Genomic DNA, 16,038 nt, shown 5'->3' on the forward strand with positions numbered 1-16,038 from the left:
ATTCAATAATATTCGGTGATGGGAACCAAGGCAAGGTAAAAGGATTAGGTAAAATTGCTATTTCATCCGAGCACTCTATTTCTAATGTGTTTTTAGTTGAGTCGCTTGGATATAATTTGTTATCTGTTAGTCAATTATGCAATATGGGATATAATTGTCTATTCACAAATGTAGATGTGTCTGTCTTTAGAAGGTGTGATGGTTCACTAGCTTTTAAGGGTGTACTAGACGACAAACTTTATTTGGTTGATTTTGCAAAAGAAGAGGCCAGTCTAGATGCATGCTTAATTGCTAAGACTTGCATGGGCTGGCTGTGGCATCGCCGCTTAGCACATGTGGGGATGAAGAACCTCCACAAACTTCTAAAGGGAGAACACGTGATAGGTCTAACTAATGTACATTTCGAAAAAGATAGACCTTGTGCAGCTTGTCAAGCAGGGAAACAGGTGGGAGGCTCTCATCACACCAAAAATGTGATGACCACATCAAGACCCTTGGAGATGCTTCATATGGACCTCTTCGGACCCGTCGCCTATCTAAGTATAGGAGGAAGTAAGTATGGTCTTGTTATAGTTGATGATTTTTCCCGCTTCACTTGGGTATTCTTTTTGCAGGATAAATCCGAAACCCAGGGGACCCTCAAGCGCTTCCTCAGGAGAGCTCAAAATGAGTTTGAGCTCAAGGTGAAGAAGATAAGGAGCGACAACGGGTCCGAGTTCAAGAACCTTCAAGTGGAGGAGTTCCTTGAGGAGGAAGGGATCAAGCACGAGTTCTCCGCTACCTACACACCACAACAAAATGGTGTGGTAGAGAGGAAGAACAGGACGCTCATCGATATGGCAAGGACTATGCTTGGAGAGTTCAAGACCCCCGAGCGCTTTTGGTCGGAAGCCGTGAACACGACTTGCCACGCCATCAACCGGGTCTACCTTCACCGCCTCCTCAAGAAGACTTCGTATGAGCTGCTAACTGGTAACAAACCCAATGTGTCTTATTTTCGTGTATTTGGGAGCAAGTGCTATATTCTTGTGAAGAAAGGTAGAACTTCTAAATTTGCTCCCAAAGCTGTAGAAGGGTTTTTATTAGGTTATGATTCAAATACAAAGGCGTATAAGGTCTTCAACAAATCATCGGGTTTGGTTGAAATCTCTAGCGACGTTGTATTTGATGAGACTAATGGCTCTCCAAGAGAGCAAGTTATTGATCTTGATGATGTAGAAGAAGAAGACGTTCCAACGGCCGCTATGCGCACCATGGCGATTGGCGATGTGCGACCACAGGAACAATTGGAGCAAGATCAACCCTCTTCCTAAACAATGGTGCATCCCCCAACCCAAGATGACGAACAGGTACCTCAAGTGGAGGCGCATGATCAAGGGGGAGCACAGGATGTTCAAAGTGAAGAGGAAGAAGCACCTCAGGCACCTCCAACCCAAGTTCGAGCAATGATTCAAAGGAATCATCCCGTCGACCAAATATTGGGTGATATTAGCAAGGGAGTAACTACTCGTTCTAGATTAGTTAATTTTTGTGAGCATTACTCCTTTGTCTCTTCTATTGAGCCTTTCAGGGTAGAAGAGGCCTTGCTAGATCCGGATTGGGTGTTGGCCATGCAGGAGGAGCTCAACAACTTCAAGCGTAATGAAGTTTGGACACTGGTGCCTCGTCCCAAGCAAAATGTTGTGAGAACCAAGTGGGTGTTCCGCAACAAACAGGACGAGCACGAGGTGGTAACGAGGAACAAGGCTCGACTTGTGGCAAAAGGTTATGCCCAAGTCGCAGGTTTGAACTTTGAGGAGACTTTCGCTCCTGTGGCTAGGCTAGAATCAATTCGCATCTTGCTAGCATATGCCGCTCACCATTCTTTCAGGTTGTACCAAATGGATGTGAAGAGCGCTTTCCTCAACGGGCCGATCAAGGAGGAGGTGTACGTGGAGCAACCCCCTGGCTTCGAGGATGAACGGTACCCTGACCACGTGTGCAAGCTCTCTAAGGCGCTCTATGGACTTAAGCAAGCCCCAAGAGCATGGTATGAATGCCTTAGAGACTTTTTAATTGCTAATGCTTTCAAGGTTGGGAAAGCCGATCCAACTCTTTTCACTAAGACTTGCGATGGTGATCTTTTTGTGTGCCAAATTTATGTCGATGACATAATATTTGGTTCTACTAATCAAAAGTCTTGTGAAGAGTTTAGCAGGGTGATGACGCAGAAATTCGAGATGTCGATGATGGGCAAGTTGAACTACTTCCTTGGGTTCCAAGTGAAGCAACTCAAGGACGACACCTTCATCTCCCAAACGAAGTACACGCAAGACTTGCTAAAGCGGTTTGGGATGAAGGACGCCAAGCCCGCAAAGACGCCGATGGGAACCGACGGACACACTGACCTCAACAAAGAAGGTAAGTCCGTTGATCAAAAAGCATACCGGTCAATGATAGGGTCTTTACTTTATTTATGTGCTAGTAGACCGGATATTATGCTTAGCGTATGCATGTGTGCTAGATTTCAATCTGATCCAAGGGAGTGTCACTTAGTGGCTGTGAAGCGAATTCTTAGATATTTAGTCGCTACGCCTTGCTTCGGGATCTGGTATCCAAAGGGGTCTACCTTTGACTTGATTGGATATTCGGATTCCGACTATGCTGGATGTAAGGTTGATAGGAAGAGTACATCGGGGATGTGCCAATTCTTAGGAAGGTCCCTGGTGTCGTGGAACTCTAAGAAACAAACTTCCGTTGCCCTATCCACCGCTGAGGCCGAGTATGTTGCCGCAGGACAATGTTGCGCGCAACTACTTTGGATGAGGCAAACCCTCCGGGACTTTGGCTACAATCTGAGCAAAGTCCCACTCCTATGTGATAATGAGAGTGCTATCTGAATAGCGGAAAATCCTGTTGAGCACAGCCGCACAAAGCACATTGACATCCGACATCACTTTTTGAGAGACCACCAGCAAAAGGGAGATATCGAAGTGTTTCATGTTAGCACCGAGAACCAGCTAGCCGATATCTTTACCAAGCCTTTAGATGAGAAGACCTTTTGCAGGCTGCGTAGTGAGCTAAATGTCGTAGATTCGCGGAACTTGGATTGATAGCATACGTGTATTTATGCCTTTGATCATGTTCCTTATGCATTTTGTTGCTTACTTGTGGTGCTCAAGTTGTACAAACACTCCCCGGATCTCACAAGTTCTTTTTGCAAGTGATGCACATATTTAGGGGGAGCTGTGCTACAACTTGACCCTTTGAGACTAACCGTGTGCTTGAGTTTGCTTGTTTTAGTCTCAAAGGAGGTTTGAAAGGGAAAAGGTGGACTTGGACCATGAAAGACTTCCACTGCACTCCGATGAGAGGGTAACTTATTCCAAGTTCATCTCACATACTCTTATTGCCTTTGTATTCTTATTGAAGATTTTGGTGAGGCAATGGGGTTCTAGGGCCAAGATTGATCCCGTTTTGGTGCTTGATGCCAAAGGGGGAGAAAATAAAGGCCAAAGCAATAAATGGATCAGCTACCACTTGAGAATTTTTGAAAATAGTAGAATAGAGCTTTTGGTTTGTCAAAACTCTTTTATTGTCTCTCTTGTCAAAAGTTGGCTTCTTGTGGGGAGAAGTGTTGATTATGGGAAAAAGGGGGAGTTGTTGAAATCTTGAATCAATTTCTCTTGGAATGACTCTCTTTATGTCTTAACAAGTGTGGTTGACTTAGAGATAGAAATTTGAGTTTGATTTGAAAAAACAAACCAAGTGGTGGCAAAGAGTGATCCATATATGCCAAATATGAATCAAAACAATTTTGAGTTCTCATTTGCATTGATATTGCACTTGTTCTAGTTGCTTTATGTTGTGTTAGCATAAATCACCAAAAAAGGGAGAGATTGAAAGGGAAATGTGCCCTTGGGCCATTTCTAAGTATTTTGGTGATTGAGTGCCAACGCAAGTGCTTTTGTGTTGATCTATGCAATGTGGTGGACAAAGTGCAAATCATGTCAAAAGGTATGTTTCTAGACTTAGTACATTGTTTTATGGACTATTGTATTGTGTCTAAGTGCTGGAAACAGGAAAAATTGACTTGGAAATGAAATGGCTCTGTTCAGCCAAAGTCAGCTCGGTCTGGGTGCACCGGACTGTCTGGTGGTGCACTGGACAGTGTCCGGTGCGCCAGGCTGACTCTGGTGAACTTACTGCTCTCGGGAGTTCGACGGCGGTGTACGACTATAATTCACCAGACTGTCCGCTGTGCACCGGACTGTCCAGTGAGCCGTTCACAGGCGAACTCGTCGCTCTCGGGAGATGATTAACGGCGTACGGCTAAAAATCATCGGACTGTCCGGTGAGCCAACGGTCGGCCGCGCGATCTGCGCAGGACACGTGGCCGAGCCAACGGCTAGAAGGAGGCACCGGACTGTCCGGTGTGCACCGGACAGTGTCCGGTGCGCCAACGACTCTCAAACCCCAACGGTCGGCTTCGCCAAATAAGGAAGGAGATCCGCACCGGACAGTGTCCGGTGGTGCACCGGACTGTCCGGTGCGCCAGTCGACAGAAGGCAAGAAATGCCTTCCTGGAATGCACTCAACGGCTCCTAGCTGCCTTGGGGCTATAAAAGGGACCCCTAGGCGCATGGAAAAAAGAAAAAAGCATTCTCAAAGCATTCCTAAGCACTAAGACATCAATTCCGCGCTTTTGATTCCTTGCGATAGCAATTAGAGCTCTAGTTGAGTTGTGAACTCATTGAGTCGTGTTGTGAGCTCTTGTTGCGACTTGTGTGCGCGGTGTTGCTGTGATTTCTTGTCTTGAGTGTGTTGCTCATCCCTCCCTTACTCTGTGCTTCTTTGTGAATTTCAAGTGTAAGGGCGAGAGACTCCAAAGTGTGGAGATTCCTCGCAAACGGGATATAGTAAAGCAAGCAAAACACCGTGGTATTCAAGTGGGTCTTTGGACCGCTTGAGAGGGGTTGATTGCAACCCTCGTCCGTTGGGACGCCACAACGTGGAGTAGGCAAGCGTTGGTCTTGGCCGAACCACGGGATAAACCTCTATGCCATCTCTGTGATTGATCTCTTGTGGTTATTGTGTTTTGTTGAGACTCCTCTCTAGCCACTTGGCATTATTGTGCTAACGTCTAATCAAGTTTTTGTGGATTAAGTTTCAAGTTTCACAGGATCACCTATTCACCCCCCCTCTAGGTGCTCTCACTTATCTAGGGGGAGATGTGTTACAACTTGACTCTTTGGGACTAACCATGTGCTTGAGTTTGCTTGATTTAGTCTCAAAGGTGAATTGAAAGGGAAACGGTGGACTTGGACCATGCAAGACTTCCACTGCACTCCGATGAAAGAGTAACTTATTCCAAGTTCATCTCTATACTCTTATTGCCTGTTTACTCTTAGTTGAAGATTTTGGTGAGGCAATGGGGTTCAAGGGCCAAAATTGATCCCATTTTGGTGCTTGATGTCAAATGGGGAGAAAATAAGGCCAAAGCAACAAATGGATCAGCTACCACTTGTGAATTTTGAAGATAGTAGAGTTAGAGTTTTTGTTTGTCAAAATACTCTTGTTTGCCTCTTATTGTCAAAAGTTGGTCTCTTGTGGGGAGAAGGCTTAATTATGGGAAAAAGGCGGAGTTTTTGAATCCTTGATCAATTTCTCGTGAAATATCTCTCTTTATGTTTCAACATGTGTGTTTGACTTAGAGATAGGAAATTGAGTTTGATTTGCAAAAACAAACCAATTGGTGGCAAAGAATGATCCATATATGTCAAATTTGAATCAAAACAATTTTGAGTTCTTATTTGAAGTGATTTTGCACTTGTTCTACTTGCTTTATGTTGTGTTGGCATAAATCACCAAAAAGGGGGAAATTGAAAGGGAAATGTGCCCTTGGGCCATTTCTAAGTATTTTGGTAATTTAGTGTCCAACACAAGTGCATAAGTGTCAAAAGGTGGACAAAGTACAAATCAAGTATAAAGGTATGTTTCTCAGACTTAGTACATTGTTTTAGAGACTAATGTATTGTGTCTAAGTGCTGGAAACAGGAGAAATCGAATTGGAGAAGAGATGGCTTTGTTCTGCCAAAGTCAGCTCTGTCTGGGTGCACCGGACTGTCCGGTGGTGCACCGGACAGTGTCCGGTGCGCCAGGCTGGCTCAGGCGAACTAGCTGCTCTCGGGAAGAAATTAACGGTGTACGGCTATAATTCATCGGACTGTCCGGTGAGCCAACGGTCGCCGGGCCAACGGTCGGCTGCTTAATCCGGGCGCGACGCGTGGCCGAGCCAACGGCTAGAAGAGGGCACCAGACTGTCCGGTGTGCACTGGACAGTGTCCGATGCGCCAACGGCTCCAAGGCGCCAACGGTCGGCTTCGCCAAAGAAGGAAAGAAATCCGCACCGGACAGTGTCCGGTGGTGCACCGGACTGTCCGGTGCGCCAGGCGACAGAAGGCAAGAAATGCCTTCCTGGAATGCTCTCTGTAAGGAAAATGGACCCCGGGCCATTTGGCTAAGTGAGTTTTGGTGTTTGATGATTAACACAATCTGTGGACTAACAAAGTTTCCTAGTGTTTATGTTTGTAGTTCATAGGATGCAAGAACTACTTGGACTAAGGAATTGAGGAAAAGCAACACCTCAAAAGAAGACATTAAGAAGATCAAGAAAAGTCCAAGAAAGGAGGCGTGTGCTGCCTGCGGACTGTCTGTGCGTGGAGCACCGGACTGTCCGGTGGCACACCGGACTGTCCGGTGCCCACACGCCGGACTGTCCGGTGCACCTGGGAACTACAGCCCAACGGCTAGTTCTAGGTGGCACCCGGAGCCTGCGGCGCCAACGGTCACCTGCTCTGACAGGAGTCAGACAGGCAACGGCTAGGCGCACCGGACAGGCTACAGTGCGCTGTCCGGTGCACCACCGGACTGTCCGGTGCACACCGGACTGTCCGGTGTGCCGCAGAGAGCAGCAGCTTTTCTCCAACGGCTACAATTATGTTGGGGGCTATAAATACACCCCCAACCGGCCATTCTCAAGTGTGAGAGCCCAAGCAACATACCAAGGCATATATTGCACATTTCCAAGAGCTCAAACACCCAAGTGCTTAATAGAATCACTCGGTGATTAGCGTAGGTGCTTTGCGAAGTGCTTAGGTTAGTTAGACCGCTTTAGCGCTTGCTCTAGGTGAATCCTAGTTAGTTGAGTGAGTTTAGATAAACCTCACAACCCCTCGGCTCTTGCGTGAGTCGTTGTAATTGTACCGAGTGGGGCGAGAGTCTTGCGAGACCGTGGCAACCGCGTTTGTGCCACGGCCGCCACCGTGTACCGGAGGGAACGAGGCCCGCGGCGTTTCGGCCGGAAGCTCGATAGTGGAGACGGCGGGGAGCGTCCGAGAGGAGCCGGAAGCGGAGCACCACTTGCGTGTGGAGAAGGCCCGTGGCTCTCTACGGAGTTACTCGACCGTGGTGCTTGGCCCTCGCGTGGGCTTCCCTTTGCGTAGGGGCACCAACGAGGATTAGTCGGGACCTTGCGTGGTTCCGGATACCTCGGTAAAAATACCGGCGTCATCCACGAGAGTTTGCTTCTCTACTTAGCTCTTTACATTCCGCATTTATATTAAGCATTTAAGTTTCAATCTTGTATTCATATATATCTAGTGTAGATTGAAACTTAGCCTTTGCGGTAGAGATAGCAACACTTAGACAAAACCTAGCTTGCACATTCTAGTTTGATTAATTGCATAGGTTTTGCTCTAGGGTTTTAATTGTGGCCTAGTTTAGCGAAAGTTTTAGAAGTCCTAATTCACCCCCCCCTCTTAGGCGTCACCCGTTTCCTACAAGTGGTATCAAAGCCCGGTTTAGCTCATTTGAAACGTTTTAGCTTCACCGCTAAAAGAGCCGACGCTTTTTAGAGGAAGGGATGGATACCCATAGGCCACCACACTTCGACGGCACTAACTTCCCATATTATAGTGCTAGAATGGCTTGTTATCTAGAGGCCGTTGATCTAGGTGTTTGGAGAGTCACTCGTGACGGGATGAAACCCCTCAAGAATCCCGAGAAACCCACCACGAGTGAAGAAAAAGAAATTCATTTAAATGCTAGAGCCAAAAATTGCTTGTATGAATCTCTTAGCATGGATATTTTCAATCAAGTATTTACCCTGAAAACTGCTAATGAAATTTGGCTAAAATTGCATGAGCTCCATGACGGCACAACCAATGTCCGTGAGCAAAAACATTGCCTAGTCTTAAATGAGTATAATTCTTTTGCTATGAAAGATGATGAGCTTGTTAGAGACATGTATTCTCGCTTGAATCTAATTATCAATGAGCTCAATTCTATTGGCATTAATAAGCTAGGTGATGCGGATATTGTGAGGAAGATTATCTCCCTGCTACCACAACAAAGATATGGGAGCATCATCACCATCCTTCACAACATGGAGGACTTAAGCAACATGACCCCGACCATTGTGATTGGGAAAATCGCGGCCTTTGAGATGTCGCGAAAAATGAGTCGGGGAGAGGAGCCAACTTCCTCAAGACCATATGCTTTTGCATGTGATGAAAGGAAGGGCAAAAAGAAGGCTCCCACTCCAAGTTCCTCAAGTGAAGAAGAGGAAGAAGAAGAAAGTGATGATGATGAAGATAATCAACCATGCACATCATCCTCCGAGGACGAAGAAACGATCCGACGCGTCGGAAAGGTAATGGGGATGATCCGCAAGATTAATCTAATGGGTGTGCCCCTGCAGGTCGAGGATCTTCTCTTTAACATTGACAGGAAAAAGCAAAGGAAGAGAGGATGCTTCGCATGTGGGGAGAAGGGCCACTTCAGGGACAACTGTCCAACTATGGCCGAACCCAAAAAGGAGAGGAGCAAAGGCAAGGCGCTAACAAGTGTTAGAACTTGGGATGATTCTTCAAGTGAAGATGAACCTCCAAGAACGCGCAGTCACCGATCCTCATCACGCTCATCACGGTCATCACACAAATGCCTTATGGCAAGAGGTAACAAAAGCATTCCATCCTCTAGTGATGAAAGTAGTAGTGATGATGAAGGCGAGGGAAAGGCCTCTCTAGATGAGCTTGCGGAAGCCGTAGAATTTTTCCAGGATGTTTGCACTAAGCAAAAAGCTCAACTTAAAACCTTGAAAAATAAGTTGATTAGCTCCCAAAATGATTACAAAGGCTTGCTAGAAAAATTTGAAACTTTTGCAAACTCAAATAGTGAGCTGTCAACTAAAATTGAGCTATTAGAGTCTAGTGCTCCATCCATTGCTACCGATGATGGCCTTATTAAAAAGAATGAAAAACTTAAGGCTAAGTTAGCTAGCTCCCAAGAAGCTATTGAAAATTTGCTAGAGAAAATGGAAATTCTTAGCATACACAACAATGAGCTAACTACTAAGCTAGAAAACATTGGTAGCACCCCAGCAGCATCTTTAGTTGAAATACCTGAAATAATTAAGAAAGATGCTTCTACTTCCTGCTTTGATTTAATTGATGATTCTAACCCCTGCAACCAAGTCGTTGTTGAGAATATTGTTGTAGAGACATGTACGGATGAGGTTGCAAAGGAAAATGAACAATTAAAGCAAGAAGTGGCTCGCCTTGGCAAGGCTTTGTATGACAAGAAAGGCAAAGCCAAACAAATCCAACCTCCACAGGATAACACCACTGCGGGAGTGAACAAACCTATGGAGGGAGAAACTGTGATTTGTAGGCTATGCCACAAGGAAGGCCACAAGTCTTTCCAATGCAAGGCGATGACCGGGGATAAACAAAGGCAAAAGCTCAAGCAAAAGCCATCAAGCAAAATCTCCAACACCTACATCAAAAAGGTGAACAAAAAGGATGCTACACCATATTTTATCAAGAAGAAAAAGAATGGAAAGGTGATAGCAATCAAGGCCAACAAGCAAGCCAACAAAGGAAAGGGGGCCAAACGCATCTGGGTGCCAAAGGAGATAATTTCAACCATGAAAAGCACCAAGAAGGTTTGGATCCCGAAAGGGAAGTGAGTGGACCGAAGGTCTTCGGGAAATTTGGAGACTTGGCAAAATTGGGATGTATATCATGGGATACATCATATTGGATCAAGTTTATTGCCAAGTGGGTTAGTGAAAATTTTGGACCCAAATTTCCCACCCATGACTAAGGTAACTAGTTTTATTGTATTTCTTGTTTTTAGATATGCATATCTATCTATCTGTTATCTGGTTTACCTTTCTTGCCTAGTATTACATTTGATATGTACTTTTGTTCAAAATCATGCATACTAGGTAAATCATATGGTAGGATTGCTTGTTTTTAATTCATATACTTAAGCAAACCTACATGGCTTAAAACATTTATTTAAGCACGGCACATAGCTTTTATATCACTCCATAGTAAATGATGCATCAATTGAAAATTTCAATTTCTACAAGTGTATCATTTAACTTATATGTGCCAAAGTTTGGATTATGGATAATTTGCCCCTCTTGATATCAAATCAAAGTGCATGTCTCCTACAAGTATTCAAAACTTGTATGCACACCGTTAGGGGGAGGTTACTCTATAATCTAATACCTTGAGACTAACACCTTTTCAAGTCTATTTCATGTGATAGTCTCATTGTAAGGAAAATGAAGTCCCCGGAGAAAGACAACAATCTTCCACTGCGAAATCTCCAAAAACTCTCATGTCTCTCAAGCTCGCCATTGATCTTCAATTGGTATCTTTTGAGACTACTTTCAGTATCATTTACATGTCTTCTCCAATATTTGATTAGACTATATTTCATATCATATGCTTCCATGTTGCTGAAAATGCATAAGTAGTTAACTCATATTCAGTTACCTATGCATAAGGGAAGTTAGTCTTTTCAAATCATGTCTTGCACCTCTAATTTTCACATGCTTTTTCCTAAGTAGAGGATCTCTGTCAGGGGGAGTGTTTCTTCATCTCTAAAGGGGGAGAAAAACTCTTTCTAAAAGAGAATACCCATTTAGGGGGAGTAATCTTTTGAGAAACTCACAGGTGGTTTCATTCATGGCTTAATTTACTATCCTTCTAGTGATATCATTTGATACAATTCTTGTTGAGGGCAAGCTTTTATTCACTTCCTACATGCTTTTAATGTCTTCCTTTTCGGTGGTTGATGCCAAAGGGGGAGAAGTTTAGGGACCAAAGCAATGAAAACACTCAAACACCAAACACCACCAATTTAAAATTTTATATCTACAAATGGCTTTTCAAGTGGTTTTGGTTATTTGGTCCAAAAATAGGAAGTAAGTGAATTATGGAGTTAGGAGGAGGCTTAAGTCCATAATATCACATTAAGGGGACAATCATGCATCCTAGCAAGTAGATTGCATATTTACATTCAAATACTTGTATTATTTACTTGCTTTGGTTGTGTTGTCATCAATCACCAAAAAGGGGGAGATTGTAAGGAAAATGGACCCCGGGCCATTTGGCTAAGTGAGTTTTGGTGTTTGATGATTAACACAATCTGTGGACTAACAAAGTTTCCTAGTGTTTATGTTTGTAGTTCATAGGATGCAAGAACTACTTGGACTAAGGAATTGAGGAAAAGCAACACCTCAAAAGAAGACATTAAGAAGATCAAGAAAAGTCCAAGAAAGGAGGCGTGTGCTGCCTGCGGACTGTCTGTGCGTGGAGCACCGGACTGTCCGGTGGCACACCGGACTGTCCGGTGCCCACACGCCGGACTGTTCGGTGCACCTGGGAACTACAGCCCAACGGCTAGTTCTAGGTGGCACCCGGAGCCTGCGGCGCCAACGGTCACCTGCTCTGACAGGAGTCAGACAGGCAACGGCTAGGCGCACCGGACAGGCTACAGTGCGCTGTCCGGTGCACCACCGGACTGTCCGGTGCACACCGGACTGTCCGGTGTGCCACAGAGAGCAGCAGCTTTTCTCCAACGGCTACAATTATGTTGGGGGCTATAAATACACCCCCAACCGGCCATTCTCAAGTGTGAGAGCCCAAGCAACATACCAAGGCATATATTGCACATTTCCAAGAGCTCAAACACCCAAGTGCTTAATAGAATCACTCGGTGATTAGCGTAGGTGCTTTGCGAAGTGCTTAGGTTAGTTAGACCGCTTTAGCGCTTGCTCTAGGTGAATCCTAGTTAGTTGAGTGAGTTTAGATAAACCTCACAACCCCTCGGCTCTTGCGTGAGTCGTTGTAATTGTACCGAGTGGGGCGAGAGTCTTGCGAGACCGTGGCAACCGCGTTTGTGCCACGGCCGCCACCGTGTACCGGAGGGAACGAGGCCCGCGGCGTTTCGGCCGGAAGCTCGATAGTGGAGACGGCGGGGAGCGTCCGAGAGGAGCCGGAAGCGGAGCACCACTTGCGCGTGGAGAAGGCCCGTGGCTCTCTACGGAGTTACTCGACCGTGGTGCTTGGCCCTCGCGTGGGCTTCCCTTTGCGTAGGGGCACCAACGAGGATTAGTCGGGACCTTGCGTGGTTCCGGATACCTCGGTAAAAATACCGGCGTCATCCACGAGAGTTTGCTTCTCTACTTAGCTCTTTACATTCCGCATTTATATTAAGCATTTAAGTTTCAATCTTGTATTCATATATATCTAGTGTAGATTGAAACTTAGCCTTTGCGGTAGAGATAGCAACACTTAGACAAAACCTAGCTTGCACATTCTAGTTTGATTAATTGCATAGGTTTTGCTCTAGGGTTTTAATTGTGGCCTAGTTTAGCGAAAGTTTTAGAAGTCCTAATTCACCCCCCCCCTCTTAGGCGTCACCCGTTTCCTACACTCTCAATGGCTCCTAGCTGCCTTGGGGCTATAAAAGGGACCCCTAGGCGCATGGAGGAGTACACCAAGCATTCTCTAAGCATTCCTAAGCACTAAGACATCGATTCCGTGCTTTTGATTCCTTGCAATAGCAATTAGAGCTCTAGTTGAGTTGTGAACTCATTGAGTTGTGTTGTGAGCTCTTGTTGCGACTTGTGTGCGTGGTGTTGCTGTGATTTCTTGTCTTGAGTGTGTTGCTCATCCCTCCCTTACTCTGTGCTTCTTTGTGAATTTCAAGTGTAAGGGCGAGAGGCTCCAAAGTGTGGAGATTCCTCGCAAACGGGATATAGTAAAGCAAGCAAAGCACCGTGGTATTCAAGTGGGTCTTTGGACCGCTTGAGAGGGGTTGATTGCAACCCTCGTCCGTTGGGACGCCACAACGTGGAGTAGGCAAGCGTTGGTCTTGGCCGAACCACGGGATAAACCACTGTGCCATCTCTGTGATTGATCTCTTGTGGTTATTGTGTTTTGTTGAGACTCCTCTCTAAGCCACTTGGCATTATTGTGCTAACGCCTAATCAAGTTTTTGTGGATTAAGTTTCAAGTTTCACAGGATCACCTATTCACCCCCCCTCTAGGTGCTCTCACACCCCCCTCTAGGTGCTCTCAAGTTCTTTACTTGATATGCAATTTCAAAGCGAAACAGAACTTGGACTGCTAATTTCACTTCAGTGCCTTTTTAACTGAAGTAACTTGTTTATTAATTTGATGGATTATCGTGCCAATGAAATCTAAAATACCTCACTTCAGTGCCATTACGATTGATTTTATCTTGGAATATATTTCAGAACCACTTTGGGATCAATGGTGTCGCAACGAGGTTCGCCCTCGATTCGAGAACCAAGGTACTAATGGGGCCATCTTCCGGTGTCCAGATGAAACCTCAGATTGCTTTGTCGTTCCGGATACTGATGGTGTGAAGTATGAACACATTCCTTAACTGCTATGTAGTGTTTTTCCTACAAATTATCTATACATAATTCAAATACTCATACAAAATAAATGGTGTCTTTTGTTATATATATATATATATATATATATATATATATATATATATATATATATATTATTGAATGTTCGTTGCATCCATATGTTGCATAGGTTAAACACATGCACTGGTACAGGGTTGGAGATAAAGTTTCAACCAGTGAGTGTTGATGTAGTAGGGCTCGATTACCACCTATCAGGTATACAAAATTTACTATGCTGCTTGTGTGCCCATGTTGCACTCATGCTGGATTTGTTTCCTATATTATTCGTACCATGCAATTTAGTCCTTCCAAACATGATTGGCCTGATTCTCTCTACCATTTTGTTGCTTCAGTGAGGTAGTTGCTTGGGCAGACAAGTAGGAGTAGCGGTTCAAATTTTGGATCTTGGCATGGACTCGAACCAGTAGACCTCCGTGTTGTGGGACTGGGAGATTTTGCTTGATGTTTCTTTGGGACCTCAGAGTTTTTTAGTATCTTGGCAAAATGGTGACTTTTTACTCATTCTCTCCATTTTAGTGCTTGATAAAGCATGTAGTCAAAGAAAGAACTGAGCATTATAAAAACTATCTTTCCTGTCTTTTACCATGACCATGTTTAGTAATTTGCTTTCGGATTCCTAGCTATTCATGAAATGTAGTTATATAGTATTATATAGAAAGAAATGTATGTGGAGAAACTCATTCTAGGTGTTCACACCACATTAGAACCTGTCAAGTATCCGCTCACCTCCACTCCCTATCGCAACACAAGGGTATTGTCTTGTCATATATAGAAGTATGATTGATATTGATGGTCGCAATGTACTTGTAAAATAGCTAGATGAAAATAAAAAAATTTATGTAGGGCTAGGATTACAAAACCTTTTATAATAACATTATAACACATATTTATATATAAGTTATCGTGATATTATATGTTTCTGTTGCAACGCACGGGCACTCACCTAGTATAGTAGAAGGGTCTTATATATTGTATCAGTTTAATTCATCACCCATTTGAACAAAAAATTCTGGCTCCATCCCTGTTTGGATAGAAGGGTCCCCTCCAATCCCTTTCTATCCATACTGAGGTCGAGGACATGGCTGAGTTGGGGCAGAAGGTGAGGTAGCTGGTGGCGTCCGATGGGGCGCGAGATTAGCATAATCGACCATCGAAGCGCGCCGCGGCGTAGGTCGCAAGGAGACAGACGACGCAGTAGCTAAGGCTGAGCACCCCATCGGAGGCGAGGAAGGCCATGCTGTAACCCAGCACAACGTCCTGAGCTTGGCTGGCCGCCGTCGCTTCTTTCATTCAGATGGCAGAATGTAAACCGGAGGATTAGCTATTATGTTCCAGCTAGCACAAAAACGTTGCTCGAGTATGGTATATGGTACACGAGTGTGGAGCAAATGTGCTCTCCCATGAATCCAATTTAGTGCTTTTTAGACGCACGCTCTTCATTGAACATGGAATATATCTCAGTGACGCGAGCAAGGGGTGTTTGGGAACAAAGTTTTTCTGCAGTATTGAAGCAATACTGTAGTATTGAGCAATACTATGGTATTATATACTTTGAGGTGTTTGGCAACTCATCTGAAATCTCTGTATACTAAACTGTAGTATTGTAAATACTGCACTTGTTTTGCAGTTTTGGAAACTTTGGTCTCGGCCAAAGTTTTTCTCTGTAAAGAGAGCGCCAGCTGGGTCCCGCTCTGGCTGATTGGTCTCAACCAAAGTTTTTGCCAAACACCTTGATGTAGTGGATACTGTTGTATTCGAAAACTGAAGCATTGTAAACTGTAGTAATGTCATAACTAAAGTATAGTTTAGTATTTAAAAAACTGCAGTTTGGAAAAACTGTGTTCCCAAACAGGGCCTACAGATAAAGATATCTTGCTGGCTTCTCAACATGAAGGGATCATTCCAGAGAACGAGGAAGCGACACACGTAAGGTGCGCGTTAGACACTACTAATATAGCAAACAGTTTATAGTTGCAGCCGCAACCTTTGTCAAACCGACAGCCGAACAATTTTAAATGGTGAATGGAGCTGTACACTTATCGCGTGATTGGTAGCCGGTACATCAAGCGCCCGCCTCGCACCAGCCTGGCCCACTGGAAACACGGGAGAACTGTGTTTCCACGCATACAGGCAAGCAAGCTAAAAAATGCCAATGACTGCACGCGCGGGTGCAGGCTCCAGCCTTGTTCTACAGGCAACCAAACACCCGCTGTGTGCGGTCAACGGGACAGCGC

The sequence above is a fragment of the Zea mays genome, chromosome 1 (genome assembly GCF_902167145.1).
Source record: "Zea mays cultivar B73 chromosome 1, Zm-B73-REFERENCE-NAM-5.0, whole genome shotgun sequence".
Lineage (NCBI taxonomy): Eukaryota > Viridiplantae > Streptophyta > Magnoliopsida > Poales > Poaceae > Zea > Zea mays.